At 49.2% G+C, this 18,440-nt stretch overlaps 1 protein-coding gene across 1 annotated transcript in view; it reads right to left on the bottom strand.

Moving 5' to 3' along the window:
* COL23A1 (collagen type XXIII alpha 1 chain) overlaps positions 1-18,440 on the bottom strand; it is a 337,961-nt gene that overhangs the window by 135,845 nt on the left and 183,676 nt on the right. The gene's annotated exons all lie outside the window — the stretch shown is intronic.

Here is an 18,440-nt window from a genome sequence, read left to right as displayed (position 1 = left end):
TTTATACATTTCACTGCAGAAACATTAGCCTGTCTGCTTATGGGAGCTGCCCCAGAAGGATTCTGAATTCTGCACACATCCAGCTCAAAGGGTCTGGCTAACAGATTGTGAACTCGAATTAGAGAAATTTGATTAAATTATTGTGTATCTATAAAATAGTTAAAACAAAACAAAACAGAAAGCTCTCCAAGACATAGTGTTCAACTAAAAAGAAAATCTTATTCCAGGTATCTAATGAATCAGCACCGTTGACCGTAGATGCTGGGATTGGGAAAGTTAAACAAGGAGGAAAATACTAAACAAGCCCTTCTCCGTGCACTGCACACCTGTGTGTGGACGTGCAGAGAAAGGGGCCTGGATGAACACACGGGAATCTGGTAATAGCAGGACCTCTGGGCAGAGGGGTCTTGTAGGGATGAAGGTAGCCTTTGACATGTTATTCTCTATATTTTGGTACTTAAATTTTTTTTTTTTACAAGAAGCAAGAATTCATGTATTACTTCTGAAATTAATTGAGAAGAAACTAGAACTATAAAAATGAAAACAGAAACAAGGAAAAATAAACCACCCATTTAGTTCAACCTACTTATTTTATAGACAGGAAAACTGAAGGTCATGGAGGCCCCACAGCCTCAGGTTGGAATTGGAACCAGGTTCCATAGACCCTCGTTCCTGAACCCAGGCTGCCTCCAACATGACCCCCAAAATAGTACAGTTCATGGGTGCTTTGTGAACAGTAATGAACTATACACAAAGTTCTACATTTGGCTTGTTTTGCTGAAGCCCTTTTTACCACCAAGGAATGGTTTTATTTATCTGTAGAAGCCACAGACAGCAGGGTGTGGAACGTCAGTGGGTCAACTGCTGCCTAGGGTTGGAGCAGGATGAAGACCAGAATCTGCTTCGGGGACTGCAACCCTGGGTCATAGGTGACTGACTTAGGTGAGGGGGTCCCACGTGGTGCACCAAGGCGGGGCCTGGCAGCATGATGTAGACATTCCAGCGTGGCCCCGTAAAACTTACGCTTGGATTTGCAGAGCATGTGCGTGTGCGTGCGTGTGCGTGCGTGTGCGTGTGCGCGTGTGCGTGTGTGTGCGTCTGTGTGTATGTGTTGCTGTTTTTGTACTTCTCTCTTATCTTGTTTCTTTTTCTGCTAAAGGGGAAAGGACAGTCAGCCCAGCTGCTGATCAGGAGTTCCAAGTCCTGATTTTCCCGTTGTAGGTGATTTCATTCATTATTCAGTATCTTTAACGGATCATATACATTTCTACATGGAAATGCTTTTCAGTGTTTTGAAACCAGAATGAGTGAATGAGAAGTGACCTTTGAGCCGGGCCTTACCGGGACCCCCAGTGAAGGAGGTGGCGTGGACAGTACAGCCCTGGCTAGGAGGACGGCCTGGACAGAGGCAGGGAGGGTCACGTCTGGGGCCAGTATGGGGACCAGCCATAGTAGGAGGGAGGAGAGAAGAGGCAGGGACTTCACCTGTCCCCAGCGTCTGGCTGAGCAGGGTCACATGAGTGCTTTCGGCAGGACAGCCTTCCAGGGCAATGTGTGGCGGCGGCTGAGGCCAAGGCTGAGCAGGGCAAGGGAGTCGGGTGGGCAGGGCAAAGATGCACCCTGGGGATGTGTGGGCCTACCCAGCTGGCAGGCACATCTGGCTAGGCCCACTCCAATCTGTGGCCAGTGCTACCAGGCAGGTGATTTCACAGTCAAGTCCTAATTTTGCAAGTTCTTGCCTGGAAAATCAAGGGGCCCTGGCCTCCCTGGGCCCAGACGGTCCAGCATGGCCACAGTCACTGAAGTGGAGCCAGGTTCGGCCACCCCCTGCCCTTCACTCATTCACTCAGCCTGTGAGTGAGGATTGGTGGTGTTGCCTTCAAGAGGTAATTAGGGAGTGGCTTACAAAGGTCCTTTTGGACTCAGGAAGGAAGGACAGTTAAGCCAGCAGCTGCCCTCCTCAGGGTATAGGGCAGCGTGGAGGCTGCACCAGCCCAGGGGGCCCTGCTGCTTCCCTGACTCCCACCTTCCACAGGGGAAGGTGGAGGGCACCCAGCAGATGCCCCGGGCAGACCCAGCAAAGGCCCTCTTCCTGGGAGGTTAGGCCTGAGGGGGTGCATGAAAGGGGTGCTTGGGTTAAATCGCCCTGGGAAGCCCCTGACATTGCCCAGCAAGTACAATGGCCGTGGGGATGGCGAGAAGGCTGAGAAGCACCACTCCCAGCAGAAGGCATGTCCATGCCAGCATGACCGGCTGCTTGGAACACCAGCGCCACTGGGCAAGAGGGCCCTGCCTGCCGCTGGTCTGGGGGTGGTTTCACCCGAGCCTCTGTGCTGTTGTATCTATCCATGCAGTAGTGTGAGTGAGGACGAAATGGTGTTCAGAGCAGCAGGCTGTGACGCGGAAGTCATTCTGTGTCTCCGAGCCCAGGCCTAACCACACAGGGTGATCTGGCCTGGAGTGTTTTTTATGAGACAGGGTCTCCCTCTGTTGCCCACACTGGAGTGCAGTGGCACAATCATGGCTCACTGCAGCCTTGAACTCCCGGGCTCAGATGATCTTCCCCCTTCAGGCTCCCGAGTAGCTAGGACTAGAAGTGGGTGCCACTATGCCCGGTGATTTTTATCTTTTATAGGGATGGGATTTCCCTAAATTGCCCTCACTGGTCTTGAACTCCTGATCTCAAGCCATCCTTCTGCCTTGGCCTCCCAAAGTGCTAGGATTACCGGTGTGAACCATCGAACTCAGCCTGGCCTGGAATTTTTGGATCAAACTGGCCTGTTACCCCTCTGGTGGGAATCCCAGGCATCCTGAAGGCAGGTCAGTCTTGCCCTCGAGTCTCCATGTGAGATGGTCTCCGAGTGAGACCAACACAGAGATGCCTATTTATGGGTTTCGGTTCTTAATCCACATTGGAATCTTCGAGGGAATGGGTGGGGGATTCTGACACAGTCTCTGGGGTCTGGGATTTCTCAGCTGAGAGGTCGACACTCAGAGAGGTTGGGTGTCTGCTAAGGGTCACACAGCAGTGGTGGGGGCACAGAGTCCCAGCTGCAACTGCTGCTCCTGATAATCACCCACATTGCCTGGAGGGAGTGTTGGGGTGGTAAGGGTGGGGCTGAAAAACTCCCAAACTGGTCAATCTCCAGAGCTTTTGTGTCTGTTTCAAATCAGTTTCTTTCTGTGAGCACAGGCAGGCCTAGTGTTAATATATATTGATAAAATGGATGAGAATCATGTTGAGGATGCCCCTTCACCCTCCTCCTGTGGCAGGCCAGGCTAGAAAATGGGAATCATCTGATGCCAGCCTGGGGCAGGGGGCAGGGAGAGACTTGGAGGAGGCAGGACCTGAGGGCAGGCAACAGGGAAGAGTGGGGTGAACCAGTGCCCCACCATGGCCAGAGTGAGGGGTGAGGAGGGCAGCCGGTGCCAAAGGTGGCGGGAGGAACTGTGTCCCCTCATTATGTCTTTTTTTTTTTTTTTTGAGACAGAGTCCCACTCTGTTGCCCAGGCTGGAGTACAATGGTGCAATCTCAGCTCATTGCAACCTCCAGCTCCCAGGTTTTAAGCAATTCTCTCTTGCCTCAGCTTCCCAAGTAGCTGGACAGGCAACTGCCACAATGCCCTGCTAATTTTTTTGTATTTTCAGTAGAGACAGGGTTTCTCCATGTTGGCCAGGCTGGTCTTGAATTCCTGATCTCAGGTGATCCGCCCGCCTTGGCCTCCCAAAATGCTGGGATTACAGGTGTGATCACTGCATCTGGCCTCATTATGTTCTTAAGCCCCGCCAGTTCCAGGAGGTGGGAGATGGAGCCTTGATCCCTGAGGGGTGTGAAATGGAAAAGAGAGCCCCAGGCCCAGAACTCGGGGGCACTGACGCGGGAGAAGCATGGCTCAGGTAGACGGTTCAGAAGCGCCCTGCCCCTGGGCCCACACCCCCCCTCCCCACCACCTTAGCAGGAGTCAGAAGGCTGAGCGTCAGCTGGGACTCAGGGAGGCCTGGCTTCTTGGCTGTCCTGGAAGTAAAAGTACAACCAAGTGGTAACCAGGGGTTGGGGAGGGACTGAGGAGAGAAGGGAAGGGGCCGCCGCAGTGCAGACCTGGGAGGTGAGAGTCTCCACCCGTCTGGGCTCCTGAAAAGCTGACAGGAGCCCGGGGGTGTCTGTGATCAGGGCTGAGTGCAGCTGGTGTGTGGTTCTCAGACTTGACATGCACGGGAACTCTAGGGCAGACCTGTTAGGACCCAGGCTGCTGCCTCCCCCTCTCCCTCCACCAGCTCTGGGTGAAGCCCAGCCATTTGCATTTCTGCTTTCTGGAACTTTCCCAGGTGCTGCAGTTGCTGGTCTGCGAACCGCACTTTGAGAACCATGTCATAGGCTGGATGCTCTGCTCCTGTTAGAACCAGCTTCTCACAGAGACAGCCTGCCTTATCCCTGCCCGACCTGATCAGAATTCTACAGACAAGGGCCTAGCCCTGACCCAAGCTGTGGTCAGGAAACCAGGACAAGTCCTTTTAAGGGGTCAAGGGCGGCTCTTTGGGTCCACCTTGTTCCCCAGCCATGGCTCAGCCGGCCCCTTCCCAGGGCCCAGGGAAGTTCAGCTCTGGGCCCTGGTCTCTGCCACCTGCAGGCCCAGCACCCAGTTTGGGATGCTGGTTACCCCATTCTCCAGGGACTCAGCCCCAGAAGACCGTCCCACTGTTCCTCAGGGAGGTGGGCTTGGGGTTGGAGAAGTTCCCATCAGCCTTCCTGTGTCCCAGGACTTTTCATGGGAACCTGGACCCTCGGCCTGGAGGCGGAACATCCTTCTCCGAGTCTGCATGGACAATCACAGTCCTTAAGAGTGTTAGCCGGGGCACCCTGGGGTGAGGTTGTGGGGCATCCTTAAATGGCCGGCAGAGCTTCTGGGAAAACCACGCATGACTTCAGGCGCTCCTTTGTGTGGTCACCACCCCGGGGCCTCACGCTGGACTCACGAGAGAAATAGAAAAAAAAAAAGACAAAGACAAAAAGAATCTCAGAAAATGATAGACATGAACGGCTAGAGAGTTCAGAGAAAATCAGAATGGAAACCTGCTACCCATCCCGTTAGCAAACAAGGCCAGGCTGTGTGACATGCGGGCCCAGGACCTCACCGGGCGGCTTCTATGCAGGCCTGGGCTGCACCTCCTGTCACAGCCGGGCAGGTCCCACCTCTCTGCAAAGACCCCTCTTCTCTGGAAAGGGGTGACCATTGAGAAAACCCAGAGGCAGGGCCGGGGGTGGCACTTTTAAGAAGGTAACAATGAGGCCGGGCGCGGTGGCTAACACCTGTAATCCCAGCACTTTGGGATGCTGAGATGGGCAGATTATGAGGTCAGGGGTTTGAAACCAGCCTGACCAAGAAGGTAAAACCCTGGTGATGACGAAACCACCAGGTCTGCCTTATAAGAGCTCCTGAAGGAAGCACTAAACATGGAAAGGAACAACCAGTACCAGCCGCTGCAAAAACGTACCAAATGGTAAAGAGCATCAACACAATGAAGAAGCTGCCTCAACTAATGGGCGAAACAACCAGCTAGCATCAAAATGGCAGGATCAAATTCACACATAACAGTATCAACCTTAAATGTAAATGGGCCAAATGCCCCAATCAAAAGACACAGACTGGCACATTAGATAAAAAGTCAAAACCCATCAGTGTGCTGTATTCAGGAAACCCACCTCACATGCAAGGACACACATAGACTCAAAATAAAGGGATGGAGGAAGATTTATCAAGCAAATGGAGAGCCAAAAAAAGCAGGAGTTACAACACTAGTCTGATAAAACAGACTTTAAGCCAACAAAGATCAAAAGAGACAAAGAAGGGCATTACATAATGGTAAAATGATCAACAGAACAAGAAGAGCTAACGATCCTAAATATATCCGCACCCAATACAGGAGCACCCAGATACATAAAGCAAGTTCTTAACGACTTACAAAGAGACTTAGACTCCCCCACAATAATAGTGGGAGACTTTAACACTCCACTGTCAATATTAGACAGATCAATGAGACAGAAAATTAACAAGGATATCCAGGACTTGAACTCAGATCTGGACCAAGTGGACCTACAGAACTTTCCACCCCAAATCCACAGAATACATTCTTCTCAGCACCGCATCACACTTACTGTAAAACTGGCCACATAATTGGAAGTAAATCACTCCTCGGAAAATGCAAAAGAACAGAAATCATAACAACCAGTCTCTCAGACTACAGTGCAATCAAAGTAGAATGCAGGATTAAGAAACTCACTCAAAACCGCACAACCACATGGAAACTGAGCAACCTGCTCCTGAATGACTACTGGGTAAATAATGAAATGAAGGTAGAAATAAGGATGTTCTTCAAAACCAATGAGAACGAAGACACTACGTACCAGAACCTCTGGGACACATTTAAAGCAGTGTCTAGGAGGGAAATTTACAGCACTAAATGCCCAAATGAGAAGCAAGGAAAGATCCAAAATCGACACCCTATCGTCACAATTAAAAGAGCTAGAGGATCAAGATCAAACAAATCCAAAATCTAGCAGAAGACAAGAAATAACTAAGATCAGAGCAGAACTGAAGGAGATAGAGTCACAAAAACACCCTTCAAAAAATCAATAAATCCAGGAGCTGGTTTTTTGAAACAAAAGAGACTGCTAGACAGACTAATAAAAAAGAAAAGAGAGAAGAATCAAATAGATACAATAAAAAAAAGATTAAGGGAATAGCACCACCAGTTCCACAGAAATACAAACTATCATCAGAGCTTACTACAAACAATTCTATGCACATAAATCAGTAAATCTAGAAGAAATGGAGAAATTCCTGGACACTTATGCCCTCCCAAGACTAAACCAGGAAGAATCTGAATGCCTGAATAGACCAATAACAAGATCTGAAGTTGAGGCAGCAATTAATAGACTACCACCTAAAGAAAGCCCAGGTCCAGATGGGTTGACAGCCAAATTCTACCAGACATACAAAGAGGAGCTTGTACCATTCCTTCTGAAACTATTCCAAACAACACAGAAAGAGGGAATCCTCCCTAACTCATTTTATGAGACCAACATCATTCTGATACCAAAACCTGGCAGAGACACAACTAAAAAAGAAAATTTGGGGCCAATATCCATGATGAACATAGATGCAAAAATCTTTAATAAAACACTGGCAAACTGAATCCAACAGCACATCAAAAAGCTTATCCACCACGATCAAGCAGGCTTCATCCCGGGGATGCAAGGCTGGTTCAACATACGCAAGTCTATAAATGTAATTCACCACATAAACAGAACCAAAGACAAAAACCACATGATCATCTCAATTGATGCAGAGAAGGCTTTTGACAAAATTCAACAGCCCTTTACGCTAAAAACTCTTAATAAACTAGATATTGATGGAACATATCTCAAAATAATAGAAGTTATTTATGACAAACCCACAGCCAATATCATACTGAATGGGCAAAAACTGGGCACATTCCCTTTGAAATCTGGCACTAGACAAGGATGCCCTCTCTCACCACTCCTATTCAATATAGTATTGGAAGTTCTAGCCAGAGAAAGCTGGCAAGAAAAAGAAATAAGGGTATTGAATTAGGAAGGAGGAAGTCAAATTGTCTCTATTTGCAGATGACATGATTGTGTATTTAGAAGACCCCATCGTCTCAGCTCAAAATCTCCTTAAGATGATAAGCAACTTCAGCAAAGCCTCAGGATACAAAATCAAAGTGCAAAAATAACAAACATTCCTATACACCAATAACAGACAAACAGAGAGTGAAATCATGAGTGAACTCCCATTCACAACTGCTAAATAGAGAATAAAATACCTAGGGATACAACTAACAAAGGACGTGAAGGACCTCTTCAAGGAGAACTACAAACCACTGCTCAACGAAATAAGAGAGGACACAAACAGATGGAGAAACATTCTATATTCATGGTTAGAAAGAATCAATATTGTGAAAATGGCCATAATGCACAAAGTAATTTACAGATTCAATGGTATCCCCATCAAGCTACCGTTGACCTTCACAGAACTGGGAAAAACCACCTTAAACTTCATATGAAACCAAAAAGAGCCCCCATAGCCCAGACAATCGTAAGCAAAAAGAACAAAGCTGGAGTTCATCACAGACTTTGAACTATGCCACAAGGCTACGGTAATTAAAACAGCATGGTACTGGTACCAAAAAAGAGATATAGATCAATAGAACAGAACAGAGGCCTCGGAAGTAATGCCACACACCTACAACCATCTGATCTTTGACAAACCTGACAAAAACAAGCAATGGGGAGATGATTCCCTGTTTAATAAATAGTGCTGGGAAAACTGGCCAGCTTTGTGCAGAAAGCTGAAACTGGACCCCTTCCTTAAACCTTATACAAAAATTAACTCCAGATGGATTAAAGATTTAAACACAAGTCCTAACACCATAAAAACCCTAGAAGAAGGCCGGGCGCAGTGGCTCAAGCCTGTAATCCTGGCACTTTGGGAGGCCGAGGCGGGTGGATCACACGGTCAAGAGATCGAGACCGTCCTGGTCAACATGGTGAAACCCCGTCTCTACTAAAAATACAAAACATTAGCTGGGCGTGGTGGCGTGTGCCTGTAGTCCCAGCTACTCAGGAGGCTGAGGCAGGAGAATTGCCTGAACCCAGAAGCTGGAGGTTGCGGTGAGCCGAGATCGCGCCATTGCACTCCAGCCTGGGTAACAAGAGCGAAACTCCGTCTCAAAACAACAACAACAACAACAACAACAACAACAACACCCCTAGAAGAAAACCTAGGCAATACCATTCAGGACATAGACACAGGCAAAGACTTCATGACTAAAACACCAAAAGCAATGGCAACAAAAGCCAAAACAGACAAATCAGGTCTAATTAAACTCCAGAGCTTCTGCACAGCAAAGAAACAATAATTAGAGTGAACTGGCAACCAACAGAATGGGAAAAAATTTTTTGCAAACGGCTACTTGAATCTACAAAGAACTAAAACAAATACACAAGAAAAAAACAAATAACCCCATCAAAAAGTGGGCAAAGGATATGAACAGATACTTTTCAAATGAAGACATTTATGCAGCCAACAAACATGAAAAAATGCTCATCATCACCGGTCATTAGAGAAACACAAATCAAAACCACATTGAGATACCATCTTATGCCAGTTAGAATGGCGGTTATTAAAAAGTCTGGAGACAACAGATGCTGGAGAGGATGTGGAGAAATAGGAACGCTTTTACACTACTGGAGGGAGTGTAAGTTTGTTCAACCATTGTGGAAGACAGTGTGGCGATTCCTCAAAGATCTAGAAATAGATACACCATTTGACCCAGCAATCCCACTACTGGGTTTATACCCAAAGGATTATAAATCATTCTATTATAAAGACACACACACACATATGTTCATTGAAGTACTATTTACAATAGCAAAGACTTGGAACCAATCCAAATGCCCATCAATGATAGACTGGATAAAGAAAATGTGGTACATATACACCATGGAATACTATGCAGCCATAAAAAAGGGTAAGTTCACATCCTTTGTGGGGACATGGATGGATCTGGAAACCATCATTCTCAGCAAACTGACACAAGAACAGAAAACCAACCACCACATGTTCTCACTCACAGGTGGGTGTTGAACAATGAGAACACATGGATACAGGGAGGGGAACATCACACACTGGAGTCCGTTGGAGGGTGGAGGGCTAGGGGAGGGATAGCAGAGGGTGGAGAGACTGGGGAGGGGTAACATTAGGAGAAATACCTAATGTAGGTGACGGGGGTGGGGGCGTGGAGACAGCAAAGCACCATGTCATGTGTATACCTATATAACGATCCTGCACGATCTGCACAGGTACCCCAGAACTTAAAGTTAAATAAATAAATAAATAAATAAATAAATAAATAAATAAAGGCAACAATGAGAGCAGCATGGAGCCAGACACACCTCATGCTGAACTGGGATCACAAATGCACGGAGCTCCCCAACCAGGCAGTTCTCAAAACCCGGATCCAGAGACAGAGGCCCAGCCTGGTCACTGCCTGGATGTTTTCTCATAAATCAGCTTTCACGAGGTGTCGACTCCTCAGTCTTGACATGAGGTGAAGCCTCAGGAAATCCTGGGGCTGTTCATCGGGGTGGCAAACCGGGCCGTGGGTTTTCAAGGCAGACCTCTCCTTCCTGCCCGCCCCGCTCAGCGTTTTGGAGGCCACGTGGACGGCGCTGAGTGCATTCCTCCCCAGCGGCCCACCGGGCACTGTGCTGGGCCAGCGTGTCTTACCTCCCTCCCAGCTCTTGCGATGATTCTGCTCCTGCCTTGGGGGTCAGGGTTTGACACAGAAACCAAGGCTCAGAGGAGGCAGGGTCTGGACTTGAACTCAGATGCGTTCAGTTTCAGAGCCCGAAGCCTCCCGGGGCCATCACCCATCGAGTCAGAGTGGGTGCTCACAGGGTCTACATCTAACAGCCACCACGACCCTTGTACCACTGGGGGACAGCCTAGAACAGCCGGGGGCTTGGAGTCCCCCTGAGGGACATAGCTGTGCCTTTTCTTAATCATTAGAAAGTCCCTAACAGAAAAGCGTGTAAGAGCCTGTGAGGAGGAAGGGCACACAGTGAGACGTTAGACGGGTGGCGAGGCTCCTGCTCCTCCCGCGTCCAGCCTCCCTGCCCGCTGCCTCCAAGCCAGCACACTGGGCTGCCCAGCCCACTCCAAACTGGGGACTTTGTCCCTAGAGCCTGAGCAGGTTCTGATGGGGTAGTCTTCTATGGCAGCCCCCTGGTGGCTGGACTTGTGTTGTCACAGCGAGGGGAACAAGCATGGGGGTGGGGTGTCACCCACAGCTGTAGGAGTGTGGGTCCCGCTGTCTCCCGGCCTCTCGCTCCCCAGGATCCCGGGCTCAGTCCTTTCTGCTCCTGGAGCTTCCTAGACTCTTCTCCTGGCTGGGCCTTCAGCTCCGGCAGGGTGGCGGCAGGGACCCCTCTGCGCTGCTAATGCTTAGCTCCCCCCGGGTCTCAGTGAGCTGCGGATTCGGGGAGTTCACGGGGGAAACACCCGCTGCTTTTATCAACCACCACCCACGCAGGCCCACACTTCTTCATGTCAGCAGGATGGAGACAAATGGCCAAAAATGGAAATGTTTGTGCTAGAGCCTGACTTAGTTTCTTTGCCCCGTGTTCCTTTCAGGATGTGACTGCAGCCGGGCTCCAGACTCCCGGAGCCCCTGATGTGTGGCCAGCCTCCTCTGGGAGGGTGACGGGCGCCGAGCCAGGGTGGCACTGCTTTCCCTATGACCCTGGCTGTGTGCACATTAGGAAGTTACTCTCTTGCCCGTCTCCTGAGGGTTCCCACAGATGGGTGATCTGCTGTCTCAGGACGTTAAATGAATCATCCGCCACACATCTTGGTTTGATGTTGACTCACACCTGGGGTCATAGAGCAAACTGATGGGGGGAAACACCCCATCCAACAAGGCCACTCCCCAGAGGCCAGAGCGAAACTCACTGACCTTCAAAGGCATCTGAGGATAAAACCAGGACCTGCAGGATCAGAAAGTTCCTGTGTCGGCTGCCAGGATTTTCAAAAGATGTATTCAATCCATTTTAGCCTGGGATTTTGTACAATATTTTACTGATTTTCTCTACACTCATAATACAGCTGACATTTCTGGGGAAATGAAAGTCCATGTGTCCTGACCATCCAGTATCAAAGCAGAAGAAAGCAGAGTGCATAGAATTTACAGGTTCACAGCAGCATTACTTGGCAGCTGGAGACATGAAAGCTTGCATTGCAGGCTATAATACGATGCCCTATCCAACCAGGGCTTTGTGTGTGTGTGGGTGTGGTTTTCCAACGTTATTATTAAAAACACAACATAGGCCGGGTGCGGTGGCTCACAGGCAGACTGCCTGATCTCAGGAGTTCAAGACCAGCCTGGCCAACATGGTGAAATCCCATCTCTACTAAAATACAAAAAATTAGCTGGGCAAGGCAGCGTGTGCCTGTAGTCCCAGCTACTCGGGAGGCTGAGGCAGGAGAATCACTTGAACCCAGGAGGTGGAGGCTGCAGTGAGCCGAGATCAAGCACTGCACTCCAGCCTGGGCAACAGAGAGAGACTCAGTCTCCGGAAAATCAAACCCCATGATATACTATTCCAGGAAATTTTAGGAATAAGACTCCCTCACAATCCCACCAACCTAACACAAATATTTCCATTTTTGGCCATTTGCTTCCCGCCTGGTGAGATGAGGACATGAGCCTCTGAGTCGGGGGTGTTTGATAAAGTGGGGGTCTGTTTTCCTCCATGAACTCCCCGCCCCCACAGTTCACTGAGGACGGGTGGGAAGGAAGCGTTAGCAGCACAGAGGGATTCCCCGCTGCCTACCCCTGCCCCATCAGGAGTCTGAGCAGACACTGCGGGTGACAGGAGCAGAAAGGACTGAGCCTCGGTTCCTGGGGAGCAAAAGCCTGGGAGAGGGCAGGACCCACACTCCTGTGACCGTGGAGAGACAGCGTTCTTTTGCCCTGATGCTCACTGGCTCAATACTGTGCCATAAACGGATGCCTGGGAACTTCCTCGGCCGTTGCCCGGTGTCATCATTTGAGTGTACGGGTTATTAAGACGGGTGCAATAAAAACCCCCAGGCTGACCTCGGCTTTGCCCTTGGACTTCAGCTCCAGGTTTCACCTCTCGCTCCAGGCTTCCTGCTGTCTGACCTCTTGGTGCTCCGTACCCCCACCTTACTTCTCGCCCACGGCAGCTTCTCATCAGCCCTCCTGGATCCAACAGCACCGTCTTTTCTCCTTCATTTTACCCATCCTGGTGCCGACAGCACACCGCAACCCTGCCCAGGAGCCTTCAACGGCCCCCTACACAGCCTCCCTGAGGAAAGCCACTCATGTAGCCTGGAGATCACCCCTCACGCCTGCGCCCGGACTCCCTACTTCTCTCCTTCATCTCCTTCCACACGCCCTTCAAATGTCCAGCTCCGGTCAAACTGACCCACTCACGGTCAGTCCTGACGCTGCTGAGTCAAGCCTCGGAGTGTTTGCCCACGTGGGTCCCTCCACAGGGACGCCCCTTCCGAAACCTGCCCTCTGACACATTCCTGCTGCTCTCCTGCAGCTCAGAGCAGCCCCTGCCCACGAGCTCTCTCGGCAGGGTTGGGAACCGCCTGCTGCATCTCATCTGGGCACGCTCTGCACACCGCTCCAGTGGCTGTCCTCAGAGCGAGCTGTAGGTGGGGTTTGCCTGAGCCTCCCCTCCTAGACAATAACTCGTAGAGGATCATCACTACCTTTTATCCCCAACATGAACACAAAGATAAGGTCCAAGAACACACTCAGTAAATAGACACTGAGCTAATGAATCAACGAACGACTGAATGAGGCAGAGGGTGTGAGTTCTCCCCATGGATAGCTTGGGGCCATTTCCCCCCGAGCCATCCCCGCAGAGTTTCCCACTCCTGTGTCCCCTGGCTTTTACACCCACGGAGGAAGAGGGCCCAGGGAGAAAATAAGGAGCCGTAAGCAATCTGCCTGCAAGGCCTCCTCCGGAGACGTGGCGGTATTGACAAGAATGGCCACAGTAGAGGACAGAAGTGGGCAGGTGGGAAGAGAGTGAGGCAGAAAGCCCCCCCACCACCATGGCCACGCGCCCACCGACACTGCTCCCTGTGATGTCCACCGAACACACGCTCTCCATGGTGATAATCCCACAGGAGAGTTAGTTCTCTACTCTGCCAGACAATTTAGGGCTGGGGTGGCGTGGGATAGACTGGATTTAATGTTATGTTCCCTCATCTTGAAGGTGAAGAAAGGCCAGATGGGCCTGTTGGAAGCAGGTATCCTTGGAACCTGTATGGGGGCAGCTCAGGAGGCGGCTTGCATTTACTGAATGTAAACAATGCTGGCTATTCAGCGGCTCCTCCCAAGTCCTGGAAGCAGCCTAGGGGATCCCGGATGGGATACGAAGGAGGCTCTGGGTTGCAGCATCAGTGGCCGCCTTCTGGCTTGTCTCTCCCACTCTCTGTCATCAACTTCTCCTCCCCTGGTGGTTTCACTGGGCCCTTCCCAGACATCCAGGAGCTGTGCAGATGGGCCTTCTGCCTTATCCAGTAACCAGGCCGCCCAGTGGCCTCTGCGTCCAGCCCAGCCCTGCCAACCTATCTCCATCATCGGCATTTGATGATGTCACTCCCTCGCACTGAAGCCTGCAGTGGCTCCCTGTTGCATATCCCCCTCAGAACACAAATCCCTGAATCAGTCAAAAGGGAGTTTGCTGCAGGACTTCTCAGGGTCTTTAGTATGCTAACATCCCTTGCAAATTGCCAAGGTGGAGAATGGAGGGGACTGTCCTTTAAAGTTTCCCAAGCTTCTGTGACTGTGGAACCCTTTCGCTAGGGGCATCTCATGAGTCAGAGCACACAGAAACATTGGCGTTTTGTCAAAGTGATGCTTCCGTTTGCATTTAAGACTAAACAGCACCAAAACTTCAGAGCTCACCCAGATGGCGAGACATTCACACGGGGTCTGCAGGAGCTGATGCCCGCTGGGGGAGCTGCACATTCTCATCCCTCCCCACAGAGGGCGCCTGCTGGCACTACTTCAATGAGTTGCCCCTCTCTTTGCTGGACTTCCCCCCAATCCCCGCTCCGCAGTCGTAGGAGTGGATTTGCATTGGGTTAAATGTGTATATAACATGATTCCCATGTGTAGATTTAAGTATCTTTCCCTTCTGTCTGTGGCCTCCTCAAGAGGTGGTTTGCTCTTCATTTAGTGACAGTGGAGTGACAAAGAGCTCCATGTCACGTGGCTTCTCTCTGTGTCTTGGTGAGCCCAAGGTGGGTGTGAATACACAAAGCTGCTTGCGTGACGGGTGGGCACATGCAGGTGGCATGGGGAGGGACAGCTACTTCTGGTCCTTCTGACCCATTCTGAAGTGGCACCAGCTACCCCTGCCAGGACACTGGCAAGCTCTCCCTCGCTGCTAATCTCACAGGCTTACAGGGAAGACGCTCAGTGGCAGGAGCTAGCAGCAGGGTGCTCAGAGACTATGTGTTCTGCCAACAGTGTGCTCAAGATGGATTTGTGGGATCCAAGCTGCATCTGCAGAGGCTTTGAGAAAGTTCCATTCTCTCTCTCAAAGCTACCAGAGGCCACGAAGCCTGGCCTTGGATTCAGGGTACCTGGTTGGAGCCCCATGGACATTCTCACCCCAGTCCTTGCTCTAGGACCGAGACGAATGTATCGTTTGTTATCTGAACCAAGATATTTTAAGAGGAAGAGGCCAGCTAACTTGCAGGAGGAACAGGCATACATTGAGACTGTCTGGATCACGTGGGATGTATGGTTATTGTAGCTATGATCAGCTGGAGAAAGACAGCAGGGAGCAAGGAGGCACATGGCCATGTGGCAGGTCACCTGCTTGTGCACTCCAGGCTCAGTGCAGCAGAAAGGTATGACCACATAAAGGAAAAGCTGACCCAGCCCCTCTAACCAGCTGCCTTCCCAAGGGTCCTCTGGCACAGAAGCCCCTCATGTCCTTACCCCAAAGTGCACAGGACAGTGAAGGGCAGAGACAGCACAATAGAGACCCCTGCAAGGCCTCCCAATGCTGTCTATGGGCATCCGGGTTACCAAGCACCTGTCGGGGAGGCTGCTGTCCTACAATCAAGAAGGTTCTTCAATCCTATCTGTTCCAACAAAGTGCCAAGACCATAATGGGGAAAAACAGTCTTTTCAACACATGTTGTTGGCACAACTGAATAGTCACATGCAAAAGAATGAAAGTGGACCCCTACCTCACACCATGTAGAAATTAACTCAAAGTGGATCAGACGTACATGTAAGACTTAAAACTATTAAATTCTTATAAGAAAACATAGGTGTAAACCTTCCTGATCTTGGATTAGGCAGTGGTGTGTTGATATGACACCAAAAGCATAAACAACCAAAGAAACAGTAGATAAACTGGACTTCATCAAAACAAATAAACAAACTTTTGTGCCTTAAAACAGGGGGACCCAACCCTTGGGCTGTGGACTGGTCCAGGGCCTGTTAGGAAGGGGGCCCCACAGCAGGAAGTGAGTGGCAGGCCAGTGAGCTTTACTGCCTGAGCTCCATCTCCTGTCAGATTGGCAGTGGCATTAGATTCTCATAGGAGCATGAATCCTATTGTGAACTGTGCGTGTGAGCGATCTAGGTTGTGCCCTATGAGAATCTAATGCCTCCAAAACCATCATCCTCCCACCCTTGTCTGTGGAAAAATTGTTTTCCATGAAACCAGTCCTTGGTGCCAAAAAGATTGGGGACCACTGCTTTAAAAGATACCATCAATGAAGAGAAAAGACAAGCCACAAAATGGAAGAAAATATTTGCAAATGATATATCCAGTAAGGGACCGGTAACTATAATATGAAAAGGACTCTTACAACTCAACAATAAAAAGGCAAATAGGCAGAGGATGTGAACAGACCTTTCTCTGAAGAAGAAGATAAGTAGTTACTAAGCATGTGAAGACAAAGGAAACATCATTAGGCATCAGGGAAATGCAAATGAAAGCCACAATAAAGTGCCACTTCCCTCCCACTAGGATGGCCAGAATGAGTCAGACAAGAAAAAGTGTTGGTGAGGAGGGGGGGGGGAAACTGGAACCCTCAACCATGGCTGGCGGGGATGTCAAAAATGGTGCAGCAGCTTTGGAAGACAGTTTGGCAGGTGCTCAAATGGTTCCACACAAACTGCCATATGATCTAGTCATTCTGCTCCTATTTACCTAAGAGAAAGGAAACATCTGTCCACACAAACACTTGAACCCCGATGTTCACAGCAACATTATTCCAAATGGCCCAAAAGTCAAAATAACCAAATGTCCATCAGCTGATCAATGGATAAATAAAATGTGGTATATTCATACAGTGAAACACTATTTGAGAATAAAAAGGAATGAAGTACTGACACAAGGATGAACATGCGTGAATCATAAAAACATGATGCTAGGTAAAAGAAGCCAGACACAGAAAGTCATGTATTATATGATCCTGTTTATATGAAATGTTTGCAGCAGGAAAATCTGTAGAGACAGAAAGTAGATTCGTGGTTGCTGGGGGCTAGGGGGCTTGAGGGGAAATGATGGGTGCCTAGTAATGGGCGCGGGTGTTTTTTGGGGGGTTGATGAATTGTTCTAAAATGTATTGTGGTGTCGGTTGCACTACTCTGTGAGTAAAATAGAAACCACTGACTTGTGCACTTTACATGAGTAAACTTTATAGTAAGTGAGTTATTATCTTAAGACTGTTATAAAGCAAAAGCAATCAGAATGGCTGAGCCCGCAGCCCTGGGGGTAGCGTCACAATCTGCCCTGAGGATCCTCAGAGCACACTCACCTCATTTATATCTTTCAAACAATGTACCCACTGCATTCCCACCTTTCTTCTAAAATGTTAAAGAAACAGCCATCTACAGAACACATCTTCAAACAGAAACACAGAAATATCACACCAAACCAGGACTGCACAGCAGGCCATACCATCTCCAGAACCGCCCTGGTTAATTGTCAGGACATAGGCGGTATCGTATCCAGGCAGAAGCACGAAGGGACAGAAACTGTGCATTCTCTGCCTTCTTACTGGGACACGGGGCTTCAGGAAGTCCACTCAGAATGGCAGGGGCTAGCGGACAATGGCCCTTGCTGCCACCCTCAGCCTAAATTCACCTCCCAAATGTATCATGCTACCCAACGGCCAGCTTGGCTTTTCACCACTTGCAAATGTAATAGTGAGACCCCTCCCACCAACAGCCACATTGTTATTTGAAGGTTATCAGTTCGACAGAAAATGCCACATTAGAAGGGGAGGCCCCAGGAAAAACCAGACGCAACGTGGCCATGGGAGAAAAGGAGGAAGAAGCCCTATGTATGGACACTTTTCCCTCGGAATTGGGTTAAAATTTAGTTTCTTCTCAAAATTCTGTACTTCTATTCATAAAAGTAAATTTCTATTTTAGTAGCTCTAAAAGAACTAGGTGAGAGAAGATTATTACCCATAATAGTAAATAGCAAATACTTTGGCAAGTCTGAATTAGAGTCTAAGTGAAGATAGCCACAAACACACTTTTTACATCTGCTGGCTTTAAATAAATAAGTCATTGTTTCAACAGTGTATAAAAATCATAGTGTAACCTTTTTATTTAATAAATGTCTTCCATTAAAGAAAGAAAGAAAGAAAGCCTAAGAGTAAGTGTGCCAGCGCTAAAGAGAAACACTTTGGAGGCGTCTGAGAGCGATGCCACTGTTAGTGCAATTCCTCACCAGTACAGAAGACCCTACCTCACTGGGTGCTCAGAACCACCTGCTCAGCATTGTGCAGAGAGACTCAGGCAGGAAAAGAGCCCACGGATCCACAGCGGT

The sequence above is a fragment of the Saimiri boliviensis genome, chromosome 20, assembly GCF_048565385.1.
Source record: "Saimiri boliviensis isolate mSaiBol1 chromosome 20, mSaiBol1.pri, whole genome shotgun sequence".
NCBI lineage: Eukaryota > Metazoa > Chordata > Mammalia > Primates > Cebidae > Saimiri > Saimiri boliviensis.
Note: the sequence above shows the minus strand (reverse complement) of the source record. Positions and strands in the feature narration are given on the sequence as shown.